This window comes from Pongo pygmaeus, chromosome 19, assembly GCF_028885625.2.
Source record: "Pongo pygmaeus isolate AG05252 chromosome 19, NHGRI_mPonPyg2-v2.0_pri, whole genome shotgun sequence".
NCBI classification, from domain to species: domain Eukaryota; kingdom Metazoa; phylum Chordata; class Mammalia; order Primates; family Hominidae; genus Pongo; species Pongo pygmaeus.
Genome location: NC_072392.2, coordinates 31,160,760 through 31,179,851, shown reverse-complemented (window position 1 = coordinate 31,179,851; position 19,092 = coordinate 31,160,760).

Genomic DNA, 19,092 nt, shown 5'->3' with positions numbered 1-19,092 from the left:
ATGGGGCCTGGGTGTCCACTTGTGAGCTTGATGTACACCTGGACTCCAGTGTCCCCTTGGTTACTAATACATACCAGGAAAATGGTATATACCTTGGGCCTGATATACACCTGGAGCCTGTGTGTCCACTTGAGCCCTGATGTCCACCTGCGGCCTCGTGTTTACCTGGAGCCTATATCCACACACTACTCAAAGTCAAGTTGGGAAAAGGACCCAGCATAGGTGAGGAGCACAGAACAGGGACCTCATTCATAAGAAAATCTGCTGTAGAATGGGTGCTCTAAGCTCTTAAAACAGCCTCTGCCTCAGGAAAGACTGTCCAGGGCATAGGAAGCCCACACACAGGGTGGGATGACAAGTTTGCATCTGGCACTGCTGGGAGCCCTGGGGGTCTCTGCCCTTTTAGCCACGTTGTCTCCTGCCTCTTAGAGTGGTGGGATTCTGGGCTCTGATTGCAGCAGGTGGATTCACTTAGCTGTCCTCCCCTTTTAGCATTACTGTCTTCTGTAATAAACCTCTCACTTTGATCTGCCAGGCTGTCAAATGATTTGATTGCCCTCTCTGTTTTGGTCCAATGGTTCATCAATCCAAATATCCACAATAGAAGGACAGATTTTAGTCTCTTCATACAGTGGGATATTTCACAGCTATTAAAACAAAATAAATGCTTGTATATTGATAGGCAAAGTCATCCCACATCAATAACATTTAGACACATTTTATGATCCCACATCTATATCTATACATAATGTTTGCCACTGCTTAAACAAAACAACATCTAAGCTTTAGACTCCAAATGGAATTACAGGGGAGTCTTGATGTCTGTGTTCTGCAGTTCTGCCATGTTTGAAATTGTCAAATAAACATGGTGCCTTTCCGGTAGCCACTCAGAATTCATCCTCTCTGTCCACAAAGCATTGTCACCATCCCTGTTCCATTTGCCCCAGCCCCGTGGAGCTTGCTGAGCTGGCACCATCATCTCTTGGAATAGACAAAGACATTGAGGACCAGAGAGGGGAAGCACCTTGTTGACATCCCAGAGCTCTGAGTCAAAGTGGACTTGGACTCCCTTACTAGCTGTTTCCTAAAGTCCAGGGAGCCCTGGAGGCCCAGGAATGTAAGGGCTGGAGCCGGGGGCTTTCTGTCCTGAAGTAGGGGAGATGGGGCTACAGCTCACAGCTTGAGTGCATTTCCTCTCAAGTACAATAAGGGCTGCTTTGTAAGATAAAAAATATAAATGGCTGCCTGCAAATTTGTCAGGTAATGTGTTTGTCTCCCCTATGGGACTGTAAACTTGGTATAAGCAGGGACCTGTCTGAATCACCCTAGTGTCCCCAGCAGCAGGCCAGAGCCTGACATATAAAATGACTGACTTCATTGAATACCAACACCTTCTAGGTGCCAGGTACTCCTCCAGATGCTGGAATCTGCAGTGAATAAGTTACCCAGAATCCCTGCCCCTGTGTAGCCCTCATGTAGTAGAGCAGAACAGATGATGGATAAGTAAGCATGCAGGGTGTGAGATGGGTGGGAGAGCTGCATTGCGGAATCGGGCAGTGTGCAAAGCGGACACTCAGGAAAGAACCTGAGGATTGAGCTGTGGATATGATGGAGAAAAGTCTCCCCTAACATGAGTGCAGACACTCCAGCTACAATCAAGCAGAGGTGGAGAAGGAAGCGCAGAGGCAAGCAGCTGGGGAGATGTGGGGGTGGGATCCAGGGAAGGTTCTCTCTTTATTGCATCTATTTTCAAATTGAAATAGGAAGCAAGGCAGCAGGTGTGAGGAAGGCTGGGGAAGGTTTTAGAGGTTTAAGGAGGAAGGCGAAGGCACGATACTGTTGCTTGGGGACAGGGCAGCATTTCCAGAGCTGGGTGCCTGGGCTCCAGGGCAAGTCACTTCATCTCTTCCTGTGCCAGCATCTCCTCAGCTGTGAAATGGTGATTATTATAGAACAGATTCATAGAGTTTTATGATAATTAAATCAGTTGGTATTCATAATATGCTTAGGTTATATATATTTTTATTAAGATAACAAATAGAGAAGTCTGGCAGACTTATGGACTCAGGAAATGAGTGAGTTTGTAGGACATCATCCAGGGCCCACTGGAGGTTTCGGCTTAATGATTAAATGAGAGCAAAATGCATGTGTGTTTCTCTCTGGCTGTGCTCAGCCACCTGAGTGCAGGAGCAGAGGGAGCGGGTGGCTGGTTTTCAGCAGAGTGCAGTTTTGCCCTGGGAGTACAATCAATTGTAGGGCAAGAGAGTGGAGAGTGTTAGAGAGGGTGGATGACAGGCTGGACCATATAGTCTCAGCTGGGAGGAGCGGAAATTTGCAAGAAAGTGAGTGAGACACAAAAGTGAAAATTTGGAGTCATTGAAGTGTGTTGGAGTTGGGAGGCAGCGGGAAAAAGGAAAGTGGTGGTCAAAAAAAGGGTGTTTGAAATTGAGGGTCTGGAGTAGCTACAGTTTCTGCAGTGACAAGGACAAGAATATACAGGTAGGAGTGGGTGACTCAGGGAGGGTGTAGACAAGGTCTCTAGGGGTGGAGGGACAAAGAGCCAGAGTATTAAGAGGACTCTTTATGTGCATGTTGGCATCACCTCGGTAGGAGAAAGTGCCCATGAACTGGGAGATAAGTCTTCATTGCATAGGGATGTGGTCCTGGGTGCAATCTGAGGGCAAGAGCTTCAATACAGATTCCCTTCCTGTGTCACTGTGTCCTTGGGTAATTTTTCTTTGGGTGAACGTCACAGAGTGTGCTTACACACACCTCAATATTTTACCTACTGTACACCTAGGCTCTATGGCACAGCCTACTGCTCTTAGGCTGCACACCTGGGCACAGGTTACTGCAGTGAATACTGTTGGCAGTTGTAGCACAATGGTCAGTACTTGTGCATCCAAACATATCATGAAAAGTACAGTAAAAACATAGTATTGCACTATATAAAAATATAGTATGGTACCTAGACACGGTGCACTGGTCTAGGACACTTACCATGAATGGAACGTGCAGGGCTGGAAGCTTCTCTGGGTGAGTCAGTGAATGGTGAGTGAAGGTGAAGTCGTAGGGCATGACTGTGCACTACTGTAGATTTTATAAGCACTGGACACTTAGGCTACACTACGAGATATATATTTCTTTTTCTACAGAATTATAAATCTTTTTTAATAAATATATTTTTAAAGTAACTGTGCCATAACGTTACAATTGTTATGTCACTGGGCTAGGCAGTAGGTGTCTTTCGGCTCCATTATAGTTTCATGGGTCCACTACTGCACATGCGGTCTGGGTTGACGGAAACATCATTTTGTGGCATATGAATATATTTTTACGGGAGAGAAGGATGATGAGCTGAAAGAGGGAGGCAATGAGAAGCAACGAGGACCTATCCTGCTCAGGCTCAGGGAAGGGTTGGAGCAGAGGACAGCAAGGCAGCAGTGTCTTCAGGGGATCGGGCCTCTTACTCACAGCAAGGAAGAAAAGGAGGAGTTCCCTGAGGCTGCTGAAAACCAGGGGGCTGCTGGTGCTGGAGCAGGATTTTGAGGACATGCAAAAGGGTTTCAGCAAGGGAGGGAGGGAGGAAGGGACTGGGGAGCGAGGGTCAGCCCAAGATAACCAGACCTCTCCCAGGACTCTTCTGGCCACTCAGAAGCAGTGGTCATGCCCAGTTGAGCCCACAAAGGGCACACAGTGCCCAGAGTGAGAACCTGGGCTGCCTATTGCCCAGCCCTGACACAGCCCAGCCATTGCTGGCACCTGCTGTAGCCCCTAAGATGGATCAGCCTGGCCCGGTCCTCAACAGCCCTCACTGAGGCAGGTAAAAACACAGGCACCTGTGATAAGAGGCAGGCAGAGGCAAGTCACATAGTAGTGGCAGACCAGGTGCTGCAGGAGCCCAGTCTGATGGGCACTGAATCCAGGCAGGCTTTCTAGAGGCAGTGACTCAGGATTTGTGTTCCAGTTGTGATGGTGGCACATCCATGAAGCAGCACATGGTCCAGCTGGGCACATTGGGACTGGAGGCTGTTTTTTTGTTTTTGTTTTTGAGACGGAGTCTCACTCTGTCTCCAGGCTGGAGGGCAGTGGCATGATCTAAGCTCACTGGAGGAGGCTGGTTTTTAATGAGTCTTGAGGCCAAGGCAAGGGTCATGACCAGGGTCCAGCCTCAGTAATGCATTCACCCCTTCACCCTGGGGCACTGCTGCAGGCCCACCATCACCAGCCTACATTTGCTCCTCTCCTGCCCTCTCTTCCCAGGAAGCCCCTCACCTGTCACTTCATGAAGAATATGGAAGCCAAGGAAGTCTTCTTCAGACATTCCTCTCCACCCATGCACTTCCTCCCTCCCTGCCAACTTCAAAGGAATTCATGTCCAGAGAGACCCTCCCCAGTTGCCCCACCTTTCCATCAGCCTCTTCCAGGAACTGTCCTCTGACATCTCTCTGTCTAGGTTTCCCTGTCACTCTTGTGCACACCAAGACTGTTCTCCCTTTTCCTGTCAGCCACTGAGTCCACTCAGATATCTTCTGCTTCCCAAAATTAAAATTACAAACCAAAACAGAAAAAGCTTCCATGACCTTACACATTGTAGACACTTGGCTACAGCAGTGAATGACATAGACAAAGTCCCTTTCCTCATGTAGCCCTCACGCTAGTAGAGTGAAACAGGTAATAAATAATCTAGTCAAATGTTCAGCATGTGAGTTGGTGATGAGAGCATTGTGCTTCATGCCTGTAATCCTAGTGCTTTGGGAGGCCGAGATGTGAGGATGGTTGAGGTCAGGAATTTGAGACCAGTCTGGATAACACAGTGAGACCCTGAATCTACAAAAAATAAAATAAAATGAAATAAAATAAAGGAAAAGTGAAAGAGGATAGAATGTGTCAGTGAGAAAGGGGGATGGGAGAGCCACAATTTTGACAAGGTGGTCCAGGAGGGTATAGCTCCAACCACTATTCCTCTGGCCCATTCCACATCTATCCCCATCCCACACCCTGCACAGTGCTTGGGTCAAAGCCTCTCAGTCCTGCTTGTATTTCTCCAAGAGTAATCCAGGGAGCAACTGCATCAGAACTGTGGGGTGAGGTCACAGCCCCTGCCTGTGAGAAGTGCGGATTCCTCTGCCTGGACTAGAATGCCTGGGAAGTGGACCCAGGAATTTCCCAAGATCTCTGGGGGACTCTGAGACATCCCAAGGTATGGGAACTGCAGATTTCCTCCTGAAAAGAGAGCACTGTCTCAAGGGGTCCAGCTCACCCAGCCCTACCTTGTAGCCACCAGACCTGTCTGAGCCTTGGAGAATGCTGCTCTTTCCTCCTGGAATGTCCTTCCCAGCATTCCTTGCCTGGTAACTCTTACACATCCCTCAAGACCCAACTCAAGGGCCACCTCTTCCTGACATCACTCCCTGAACTTTCTCCTGTGTTTCCACTCTCCTCTTCACCAAGTGATGTTGACATTTCTATGGGACCATCTCTCTCTCTCTAGATCAGAAATGCCTACAGTTGCGGCCCCCTGTAGTGCAATTTGTGTCAGTCTGGGGAGAGTGGATTTGGAGCCCAACCACCATTGAGGAAAATCCGTCTGATGGACATGGTGGGTTCCAGCCCAGACGCAGGGGTCAGTGAGGTGTGGTGTGACAGTGAGCACACACCCTGAGTGGTGGTGACAGTGGCTGTCATGGGGAGGAAAGGAATGGAAAAGGGACCTCATGGGAGCAGAAAGACAGGCCTTAGCTGCAGATGGGCCAGGACCCCGCCAGGAATCCAGAACATGCATCCTAATCCCAGCTCCGCTATAAGTCCACAGCGGAACCCTGACAACGACTTCCCCCTTTCTGAGCCTCATTTTACTCATCAGTAAAATGGTGACAATAACTCCAACTTCACCAAGGAGATGCAAGGCTCAGTGAGATGATGGATGTGAAAATGCCTTATGTTTCATGGCACAAAGGAGAGGGATTCCTGACATGCGACAAGCACGGGGAGAGAGGAAGGATGGGGTCTGTAAATGGCCAGGTGGCAGCCCCACCCCTCCACACACACAAACACCCACCGTATCACCCACACTGGTGATTTTCCCAGGAGGGCTCCCGGCCTGGAATTGGCACTGCCAGGTGGGCAGGGAGGACTGCAGTCCCATTACAGGGGTGAGGAAACAGGCTGCAGATGGTCCCACAGGGAATAAGGAGCAGGGTCTAGCTCCCCACTGCAGGCAGGGAAGATTGAAGTTGCTCCCTGGGAAGAGGAAGGGAGGCATTGACTGGCACTCCATGATTTAGATGAGAAGCCCAGGCTCAGCCCACTGACTTGAGCTTCCTGATGTAGAAGGTGAAGGATGCAGAGGAGACAGAGGACAGGAGGAAGAAGATGAGGAAGAGAGCAGCAAACTGGAGTCACTACAGGACACTAGCTGCTCCAGGCTGCTCTGTCCCATTCTAAGAGAAAAGGAAAAGTGGGAGAAGGGATCACAGATCATGTCCAGATGCCTCACTGGCATGGATGCTGCTATGGAAACATCCCTAATGGTCCAGGTTTGTGATGGGAGAGATGGCAACGCTCTGCTTCCTGGAAATCTGTGTTTACAGCCAACACAGTTGCTGCCAGAGATAGCCACAGCTGAAGACCCCAGAGTTGCCCCAGCTTGCCAGGCTTCCCCTCCTCCTGTTATCACCCCATGCTGCTGAGAACCTGCCTGGCAGGCTGCCCAGCCAAGGCTGGGGCTTAATTTCGTTTGAAACTGACATGTCCTTGTGAGGGCTGAGGAACATCGTCTCTCCCCACAGAGCCTCACTCAGGTTCTCATCTACTTCCTTGGGGTCTGCCCCACCTCCCTCAGGAGTTTGGAACCACATACTCTTCTGGAGGGGACCTCTCACTGCTGCAGAACCTGTCCTCCAGGATACCCACAAGTGTTCATCTCGGTCATGGCTAATTAACTTACCATATGGTAGTGAACTACCTTCTGGGGCCCCAATATTTTTTTTTTATTTTTTAAAAATAAATTTAGTACCATTGATTATTTTCTGAATGTACAGAAATATTTGTCTGATTATTATTTACATGCCCTTTGGGAAAACTTTATAAAATAAAAAATATGAAGGAGAATCCTACTACACAGAGATAATCACTTTAATTATTTTTCTATTCATATTTGCACATAGAGGTACAGATGGGATCATGCTTTGTATCTGTTGGGAGTGCATTAATCTGAAAGTTCAGTCACTTAAACAAAGACAGGTTCATTTTTCTTACATAGTTAGAGTATCTATGGTTCCTGGCTATGGTTCACTGGTTCAACAATGTAAGGCCCAGCATCTTTGTGAGTCTATTGGAATTTAGCTCATGGCTGTAAGACGGCTACTGCAGCTCCAACCACTACATGAGTTTACAAGACCAGAAAAAGCAGTCACTTCTGTATTCTTATTAGAAAAGCAAGAACTTCAGAGGTGACCCCCAGAGGATTCCTCTTTAGGTCTGGAAATCTGTGTTTCGATTGGCCAGAACCTGATCTTATGACCATCCCTAGCAGTAGAGAATAGCATTGTCATGATTGACTTTGGATCAATCATAATTCATTGGCTGAGAGTGCGCATGTGGTCCCCCAAAGAAGATCAAGAAAGGAGGGAATTTGCAGTGTGTACTACAGCATGCATGCTGCTTTATAATCTGCTCTTTCTCTTAATTGCATATTTGAAACATCTTTCCATACTAAGAAATATAGATTCAGTCATTCATTTAACAAGAAATTCTTGAGAGTGTACTGTGTTCCAGGAACTTAACTTGGCATGCAGGACACAATAATGAACACAGCATACTCCTTGCCTCCATGGAGCTTAGCATCTAATGAGAGATACAGAAATTCATCAAAGAGGTTCACAAAGAAATGTAAAATTACGATTGTAATTTGTGCTGAAAAGGACGGAGATGTGTGGTGTGTGAGAGCAGTGACGGGAGATTTGACTCAATCAGGAAAGTCTGTGTTCTGAATGGCCATAAGCCAGCCCCTTGTCTAGCTGTAGCACAATTATTTAGCCAATCTCTTATTGCTGGTCATTTACATTCTTCCCACATCTTACCTACTATCATCAGTGCAACAATAAATACCCTTCTCTAAATACCACTTGGCACACTTGTCTGATTATTTCCTCAGGATAAATTCCTAGGGTAAATCTAGGCACCGTGGTTCATGCCTGTAATCACAGCTACTCAGGAGGCCAAAGTGGGAGGATCACTCGTGGCCAGTAGTTCGTGGCCAGCCTGGGCAACATAGGGAAGTCTTGACCCAAAAAACCAGAAAAAATCGGAGAATAAATGAACAATTCTTAGATGTCGAATTGCCAAATCAAGGGTTGCACCATCACCATCCTCATTATCATCACCAGTCTCACCCTCACCATTCTCACCAGCATCAGCAGCAGCATCCTCACCATAACTATCACAGTATCATCACAACCTTCACCATCACCATCCTCACCATCACCATCATCATCATTATCACCACCACTATTTTCACCATCACCATCCTGACCATCACCATCATTATCACCTCATCATCACCATCCTTACCATCACCATCATTATCACTTCATCACCACCATTACCATCACCATCACCATGCTCACCTTCACCATTCTCACCGTTATCACCATCATCCTCGCATAACTATCACTATCATTATCACCACCTTCACCATCATCATCCTCACCATCACCATCATTATCACCTTACCATCACCATCCTTATCACCTTACCATCACCATCCTTATCATCACCATCACCATGCTCACCTTCACCATTCTCACCATCATCATCATCATCATCATCATCATCATCCTCAGCATAACTATCACTATCATGGTCACCACCTTCAACATCACCTTCCTCACCATTACCAACATTATCACCATCACTATTCTCACCATCATCCTCAACATAAATATCACTGTCATTATCACCACCTTCACCATCACCATCATCACCATCATCATCATCATCACAAGCACAATTATGAAAATCTTGGAGGAAAAGGAGAGGAGGTAGCATATTAAAATACAGATACTTTGATGAGGAGGAACAGGCAGAGTGGAAACTGAGGAGGGGATATCAAACAATGGAGACCCCCAGAACACAAAACTAAGAAGCTCAGGCTTTGCCCAGAATCAGAGGCATCCTTGAAGATTTATCAGCAGGAGAGTATGCAGTCAGATTCGTGTTTAGGCAGAACATTGAGCAATCCTCAGAAGGAAGAAGCAGAGGGAGGGAAGCCCACAGAGGAGACAGAACATTCAACACCAACCAGGGTCCTGGTCCTTGGTCCAGCAGATCTGGCAGGAATGAGGAACGGGAGGCTTATGGGTAAAGGCTGCAGCCAGGCAGGGAAAGGCCTCACTCTCCCTGCCAATCCTTTCTCTGCTCCCCACTTTCCTGTCCCATCTTTGCAAATAGGCTCAGCATCTCCAACTGCACCCACCCACTAGATTTGCCCCAATTCCTTCTCCTCTCTCATGCCTGAGGCCCAGGTGGCTTCCAGAGCTGACCAGGTCTACTTTAGAATTTTAATGAAATAACCTGAGTAGAAGTGCTGGTGCCCTGCCAGCCACAGCAGGTACTCCACATATGGTAAACTGGAACTGTCTTCTCAGTTTCTACAGCCTTGGGTTCAAATTCTCCCTAATCCAGATGATCACCATCTCTCACCTGAACAGAGAAGCCTCCCATTGGTCTCATTGCCCCAGAACTTCCTCTTTCCAGATACCATCCTGATAATTTTCTCAAACTGCAAACCTGGTCATGTCCCTCCCTTGTCCCATTGACTAAAGGGTAAGATCCAAATTCCTTAGCATAACACCCCATGCACTGAGGAGCTGAGGCCCCTCCATTTCTACCTTGACTTGTTCCCCTCCCCCTCTAGTAGCATTGCTGACCCACTTGCCTTGTTCTTTCACCACATGGCTTTGATCCCTTTGCTCTTCTGCCTGGAGCGTCTTCCTACATCTTCTCTGCCTGCTGAATTTCTACTTCACCTACAAAGCCCAGTTCACCTTCTCTGTGAATCCTACTTCCTCCCCATCATGCTGCAAATTGTCTCCCTCACTAGACCTCCAGTCCCTAAAAATCAGGGACAGCTTAATATATGTTGGAAATGGCTACTCCTCACTTAATTACCCTAATTAGCTAGTTATATTGCCTTATATTTATGTTTCCCCATTTACTGAAGCTTTCCACAGGCCAGGCACTGAGATCCAGGGGAGGACCCGGAGGGTATGATAAGCATGAGCACTGAAGGCTACAATGGCACAGGCACCAAGAGGGGTGCAGGAAGCCTCATCTCTAGTGTGTCTTCCTGGTTTACCATGCGCTTTCCTCCCTTCCCTTATTAGTGTCAACTTGTGCTGGTTTTGATAGCCTGTGTCCCTGAAACATGCACTCCCATACACACAAACAGACCCACACCTATCCACATGTACCTGCCCGTACGAACAGAGACCTCTGTGTGTATCCCCCAGAGCTACAAATGCCAGTCTTGAGAATGAAGATTTTGAAAGTGCTCTGAGCCAGGCATGATGCCAGGTCCCTGACAACACAAGACCCCTCTGGTTTCTCCCACTCAGCTGTGCAAAGTTCGGGGTTGAGGAGCTCCCCCTGCCAAGGTCACAGACGTGGAACATGAGGTAACAGCTATTTGAATGTAAGCCTGTAGATCACCAAAACATATGCCATCTGCACCTCACCACACTGCCTCCACAGCACATGAAGACATGAGTCTATCAACTGTGACTCATTAGTACCCAGCAATATTTCCTCCCCCACTTCGCTTCCCACTGCCACTCCAGTATCCCTGCCCAGAGCCCCAGAGCCACCTCTGCTTAACGGGGAGGTCAGGACAGATGCTCCATTCCACCCAATGCCATCTCTCAGGGTGCACCCTCCTCATGGGGAAGAGGACTACCATGACTAGTGGTGACACGGGTGGCTCTGGCCCCCGGGACTTCTTCTCCCCGGGGCCTCTGCTCAGGACATGGCACGGACAGAGGTGAGGCGACCATAAACTGCCTCAGAAATGACTACAAACCAGCTCAGACCATTCCAGCACCTAACACGCTGACAGCCTAGGGTGGGCCCACAGAAGGGGAAGGGCTAGGGAGTCCAGGGCCGCAAGAGTCCCCCCTCCCTGAGCCCTTGAGCACAGCCACTCAGACGTACAGGACAATATGGGGGTTCTGGGAATTCCCAAGCCTGGGCCCTAGAGGTGAGTTCTAGCAGGGCCCCCAGATATCCTCGCCATCCATCCCCTCATCCTGTCTCACATATTGTAAAAACAAGGAAACTGAGGCCCAGAGAGGGAAGGGGCTTGAGCAGTCTCCCAGGCAGTTAGAGACAGAGCCCAAGTTAGAATCCATGTTTCTCTTCTTTTTTCCCCTAGGTCTGTCTCTGGCTAGCTATGTGACCTTGGAAGAGTCACTCCACCTCTCTGGGCATTGAAGGCTTACAACTTCTGACATCTTCATTCCAGAGTGTTGTCAGGATCTGACAGCCTTTCACCTAAACAAAACACTCTATAGTCTACAAATATTCATATGTCTCTTCTCTTCTCTGACCTCTGTAATACCCCTATGAGGCTATGAAAATTGGTGCTTGTGTCCTATTATGCAAATGCAAATACTGGACTCAGAAAGACAAAGATCATACAGAAAGTTTGGGACAGAACTGGAACTAGAACCCAGGTCTCCCAAAGCTGGGTCCTTGCCATCACTAAGGCTAAGAATACATTAAGACTCCAAAATATGGAGAGTTGCTCAATGCATGCCACCAAGGTTAGAGCTGACCAACCCCAGAATGCTCAGCAGCTCTGGGACCCTGGAGTGGAGGACTCAAGGCAGAGGGTGATGTCTAAGTCACACACATCTGAGCTCCAATCCAAACTCCACTATGCAGCTGAGTGACCACACTTTGTGAGGCTCAGCATTCTCTACTACAAAATGAAACTACAGAAGGTACCAAAAAGCTCAGGATGAGGGGAGAACTGCACCCTGAATGCAGGACTGCCAGGCAGGTGGTAAGCACTTATTAACTTTTGTTTCAAGCACACAAATCATATGTTGTTTTTCATCAAGTCTCCCCATGGTGTCTGGTCCGTGGCTCCAGAACCAGGAGGCTTCTGATCAATCCTTATGCTAAATGATGGACAGATAGATGGATGGGTGGTTGGATAAATAAATGGATGAATGCAAGGATTGATAGATTAATGCTGGGATGAATGGAGGGATGAATAGATGGATGAATGGATAAATGAATGGATGGATGTTCAGAAGAGAAGACAAAATAAAACAGGGAGTCAAAATGAAAAGAACAAGAAGATGACTGAAGGATGGGGCTCATACACAGAAGAAAGGAATAAGATCCAGCCCTTCTGGCTCCACTCAGCCCCACCACCATATACCTTGGGGTAGCACTGGCACATGCTACAGATTAAACCCCTGGACACCATGATGCTGCTGCAGAAGGTTTCATTGAACTGGGGCCCATCATGGCTCAGGAGGAATGTACTGAGAGCCAGGAAAGGACCCATACATTGAAGCTGAAGCAGAAGGTCTTCTCATCTGCCAAGGTCTCCTCACCTGCCATGGCTGCCAGCCACACCCTGGCCTGTGCACCCCTGCCCAAAGGGGCCCGTACCATCCAGCATAAACATACAGACAGGCTCACAGGAAGAAGTGAAGCTCTTAGGTCACTGCAAATGAAGGCTTAAAGTTAAAGGGAGAGCAAGACCCCTTCAGCTCCAGGCCCATTCCCTGGACCCACCAGTTCAGCAGGGCTGGAGGCAGCATGCTTCGGTGGACCAGTGAACCCACTCCCCACCCTCTCTCCTTCCCTCGGGGCCCAGAAGACCTGGAGTGCATGTGTGAATCTGGGTGAGGGAGCATGCAAAGGAGGGATGGGGGAGGTTACAGGGGCTGGGCCCCAGACAAGCCTTTGACAAAACTTTCTTTGCCTACTTTGGGGCTGAACTGGGTGAGCAGGCTATCCGACACCTTCTAGCCCTGGGAAGCAGGGTACAATTCTGCAGTCAAAAGACGTTAGAATGCTGCCAGAGGATTTCAGGATCCCACTGCCAGGCATTTCAGGATCCTAGATTTTAGACCCTTCAACGATATGTGTCCATCTGGGATTCAGGCATGATGGCTCATATGTACTGGATGGTGACGATGCGCATGGCACCATTATAAGCATGTTACAGCTATTAACTCACTTAAGGGACACCATGCGGCAGGTATTGCTATACCCACTATGCAGAGGACACTGAGCACAGACAAGTAACTTGCCCAAGGTCACACAGCTGGAAATGTTAGAGAAGCTGGAATGTGAACCCAGAGGCTCTGCCCCTAGCCACAGGGCAATCCTGTTTAACGGGAGCATGAGGTTATGGGTGAGAGATCTGATGGCAAGGCAGGCTGCCTGGGTTTAGATCCTGGCTCCTGTACTGCGGGGCAACATGGTCTTGATCACATTACCTGCCTGTGTCTGTTTCCTCCTCTGTAAAATGGGGATAATAACGGTACCTGCCAGCATTGGCGCTATCTTCAGGCCTAGGTGTCCTGGAACTTCTGTCCCCTTTACACTCTGTGCAGCATCCAGACCTGCTTGTAATGAGTTCCTCTACTCCCCCACCAAAGCTCTGGTGAATTAATATCCCTGTGGGGTATAAGTGACTGACAGTAACTGCCTCAATCGCCTTGCAGCCTAATCTAAGAAGATGCCTTCTAAAGAATAGCATTCTAATGTGAAATTTTTGTCCTGTGAAAGGCTAATGGGAGAAATCAGGTTCCTTTACAAGATTACAGAAAAAAAATAGGACAATGAGTATCTCTAAAAAGAATGTTCACTTGGAGTGTCGATGGGGTTAGGTGGCCAATACAGGATGAAAGGCTTTCATTTGGCTCCCTGACTTGCTGGGTTTGGGGATTTCCCTGGTCCTGGTCATTACCTCTTTCCTCCTGCCCAGCATGTGCTCACACCAGCCCCTCTGCCTCATAGTCCTTCCCTCAGGCCCTTTTTCTTACATTTTTTTAAGAGAAGGTAAGCTCAGAGGGACTGTTAATATGCCAATCGATGTTAATAAAACACAAGTAAAAGACAAATGCAAACATGCTTTCAACCAACATTAATGAGGAAACAAGACACAAATTCTTTCTCTTTTTATATTTTATTTTATTTTATTTTTGAGATGGAATCTCGCTCTGTCACCCAAGCTGGAGTGCAGTGGCGTGATCTCCACTCACCACAAGCTCCTCCTCCTGGGTTCACGCCATTCTCCTGCTTCAGACTCCTGAGTAGCTGGGACTACAGGCACCTGCAACCACGCCGGGCTAATTTTTTGTATTATAGTAGAGATGGGGTTTCACCATGTTAGCCAGGATGGTCTCAATCTCCTGACCTCATGATATGCCCGCCTCAGCCTCCCAAAGTGCTGGGATTATGGGTTGAGCCACTGACCCTGGCCCTGTTTGTTCTTTTACATTAACTTTACAATGTATTTGTCATGTTTTAAAAATAAATTTAATTGGAATTTTATTGAAATTGTATGAGACATGATTTAGTCCAAGATGAACACACAACATTATTATTACTGTTTCCATCCAGCTATGGCATATTTCTTTGTATTCTCTAGCTGTCTTTTACATCACTCAATAAAATTTGTGGCTCTGGTACATTTCATAATAATCATACATTATATTTCATTATTTCTAATTATTATGATGGATTGCATGTACATTTACTACGTACCACATATTATGCAATATATTCATTATCTCAATTCATACAACAATCATGTGATTTAGTTGGTGTTATTACTAGATTATTACCATTGTACAAGTAAAGAAAATAAAGACAAAAGAAAAGAGACTCAGCAAAATCAAACCAATAAAGACTTAATTAGAATTGTTGGGCATATAATAAAAATTTAATACAACTCAATGAAAGCAAAAAAACATTTTAAAAACGACCAGGCAGATTTGAGAAGGAGCCAAACAAATTCCAGAAATAAAAACATACTTGTTGAAATTGAAGACAGATTTGACAGCAGATTACATATAATTGAAAAGGAAAATGTAAACTGGAAGACAGGCTGAAGAAATTGCTCAGAATGAAGCCCAAAGAAGTAAAAAAAAAGAAACAAGAGACATGAAAGACATGAGTGATAAGATATCTTCTAACAGGATTTCAGCAGTAGAACAATAAACCGTTAGAAAGGTTTTGTAAAAAAGATAATGGCTTGGAATTTTCCCAAAGTCATGAAAAACTCCACCCTTCATATTCAAGAAGCTCAAGTTGGACAGATTTAAAAGGAAAAAAAAAAACCACCTAAATGTATCATCATAAAAATAATGGAACTCTGAAGAAAAGAATATCTTGAAAACAACCAGAGAGAAAATTCACATTATCCATGAAAGAATGTGGATTTAGACCAAGAGAAGCAAGAAGACAATGTACCAAGAAAAAATAATCACATACGAAATTAATATATGTTTTAATAAACAGGCAAAATATAAGACAATATTTAAGTCATAAAAACCAAACAAATACTGAGTTTGCTAACTAAGAGACCTTCACTAAAGGAAATTCTAAGAGATGTTCTTCAGTAGAAGGGTGTTCCCCTAGATGGAAGACTTGAGTTGCGAGCAGAAATGGTGAGCACGTAAGAAGACAAATATGTGAGTCAATATAAATGAGCACTGACTATACAACATGTAGTTTCCAGTGGATTAAGAATAAGATGAGAAGCAAAACCATAAAACTTCTAAAGATAATATAGTAAAACTACCTTAATAGCCCCAGTGGGTTTTCATATAAAACCTAAACAAATTCTGTTCACCAGAAAAACACTGTCAGGATCAAAGACCCAAATATAAGGGGTAAAACTATAAAATTTGTGGAAGAAAACATAGTTATAAATCTGTGACCATGAATTAGGCAGTGGGTCTTAGATAAAACACCAAATGCAAGAGGGACAAAAGGAAAAAACAACTGGACTTTAACAAAATTCAAAACTTTTGAACATCAAAGGATACTATCAGGAAAGTGAAAAGAACCCACAGAATGAGAGAAAATATCTATTAAGTCATACATTTGATGAGGAACTAATGTCCAGAATATATAAAGAATTCTTAGAATAACAAAAAGACAACCCAATTAAATGAGCAAACAATCTAACTGAATATTTCAATAAAAAGATGTACAAATAGCCAATCAGCACATGAAAAGATGCTCAGCATCATTAGTCATTAAGGATATGCAAATGAAAACTACAACTAGATACCACTTCACATCAAAAAGGATGGCTATATTTTTTTAAAAAAGGAAAATAACAGATGTTGGCAAGGAGGTAGGAAAAAAATGGAACCTCCATACGCTGCTGGTAAGAATATAAAATGGTACAGAGACTTTGGAAAACAGTTTTGAAGTTTTTCAAAAATTTAAACATAGATTTACCATATGCCCACACCTAGATATATAAAGAAAATTGTAAAAATACGTCCACACAAAAACAAGTACATGAATCTCATCACAGTACATTATTAATCATAGTCAAAAAATGAAAACAACTCAAATATCCATCAACTAAATAAATGGATAAGCAAAACATAGTACACTCATGCAATGGGATTCAGGCATATAAAGCAATGAAGTGCTGACACAAGATACAACATGGATGAATCAGAACAACATGCTAAAGAAATGAAGCCAAACACAAAAGGTCACATATGATTCTGTTTTTTCTGATATTTGGCATATGCTAGTCCATAGAGACAGAGAATAGACTAGTGGTTGCCAGGGGCTGGGGAAAGGGGGAAATGGGGAGTAACTGCTAGTAAGTATGGAGTTTCTTTTTGAAATGATAAAAGTATTCTAGAGTTAGAAAGTGGTGATAGCTGTACAACTTTATGAATACATTAAAAGCACTTAAAGCGCCTACAGTCCCAGCTACTTGGGAGGCTGTTGCAGGAGAATCGCTTGAACCTGGGAGGCAGAGGTTGCAGTGAGCCAAGATCACACCACTGTACTCCAGCCTGGGTGAAAGAGTGAGACTCCAAATCCGGAAAAAAAAAAATGCACTTCGTGTACACTTAGAGTGGATACTGGGCTAAAAGTGAAGTGACAGGCCACAAACTAGGCAAATCTTCTATACACATATCTGACAAGGGACTTCAGGAAATCCTAAAAGTTTCAATGATGAAATAGGAGACTATAGACAAAAGACTTGAACATGCACATAAGGAACCCAAATAACCCATGGACAAATGAAAATAAGCTCAGCCTCCTTCCAAACCACAGAAGACTATCTCATATCCAACTGAAAAAATGGTATCAAGTAAAGGCAAGAATGTGCACAAACCAGTACCCACATAAGCTGCCAGTGGGAATGTAAAATGGTGTTACTTCTTAGCAAATTTGGTATCATCTATTAAATAGTTCACTGTGCATAATCTTGGGCCAAGCACTGCCATTCCTGGGCACATGACCTGGAAAATCTCTACATGTGAACCAAAAACCAGCACCATTGTACGGATTATAAAAAAAAATCAAAAATAGAATGGACAAACAAATTTCACTCTCTACAATCATATAATCAGACAGTGCAGCAAGGAAAATGAATGAATGTAAGAAAACCACAATAGTAGCAAAAAACAGCAAGTCAGAATATATAAGGCATGATTCCTTTTATGTAAAGTTTCAAAATATGGAAAACTCAAAAATATCTTCTGTAGGGAGAAAAACATACATTCTTAGAATATATTAGACGAAGACTTTTACTTGTTTCTTTTTCAGTTTAAGGATCTGCTGTTTTACTTTTGAAATTTCTCAATCTACACGATCCATACTCTGTATTAATTCTTCCTTTAAAGTTTTGAAGGTGAAGCATTTTGATCATCTCCACATGGTTGCCCTGAAATTGGAGAGGATGGAGCTTCATGTTTGCCTCCGAATGCTGGATCCTTTAGAGAATAAAACCAAGAAAAACAATTTATTTCTCACTAATACAGTCCAGATTGCCTTAAACGAAAAAGTCAGTTTTAAACCACAGCAGAGCTATGTGTACTATGTGTCTAATGAAACCTTTAGTAGTAACTTTCATATTTACATATATGCAAATTCTCACCTCACTTTTATAGTTTAGATATACCATGTACTATTTTGAAGAGCCTAAAAGCTATACAAAGTCAGGTGAGTTAGTGTTGATCAGCCTCTAGTGTAACAATACTGAAATTATAGAGAATTTATAGGTAAATAATGCAATCATGACAAAGGAAGATACCAACTTCTCAGCCATTTCCTTGCAATGGCTCTTCAAATGGTCTGAACAACTGGCTGGGAAATAGTATTATTCCAGGTAAAACCTGTGTGTCCACCCAACTTAACAACTATAACATGGCCAAGTGTTCCTATCAAAAGTTTTCAGGCTTTCCAAACCAAAACTGAGGTACAAAAGTCAGAGAAGTGATCTAGGAACTTCAGCTGCTACTATCTCTGGGCCTACTTTCATAAAGCCCACACTACAGCATAGGTAACATTTCCTTAGCCAAAAACATCCCATTACACCTCCAAATCAGCAGAGCTGTAGCAGAATGAAAGCCCCTTCGCCCAAAATCCACTACCCTCCAACACACATCCACACACACCCTATTAATTTCCAGTCTGCTGTAAAGATATAAGCAATATTATAAAACAGATAACTTTTAGAGTACTAATTTTACTTAGACTATGAGAAACCTACAATGAGGGTAGTTCACAGGATTACAGAATCCTAAAATGTATTAAATAGTGATTAAGGAACTGTGAAAAGTCAATAGTTCTGAGCCAAGAATGCATACAGGAGATAACTGGACAGTTGCTTCAAAACACCTTAGTACAGATATTTCAGCTAATATACACTGAGGAAAAGCCTCATATTCTGTAATAGTATGCACTGAATCTAAGAGGCCTTCTGGGAAAATAAGATTATGGCTATACCCTAAAACCTGTACAATTCTGTAAGGAAAGCATCAATAAAAGCAATAACAATTCTAATAGACTTAATAGAGT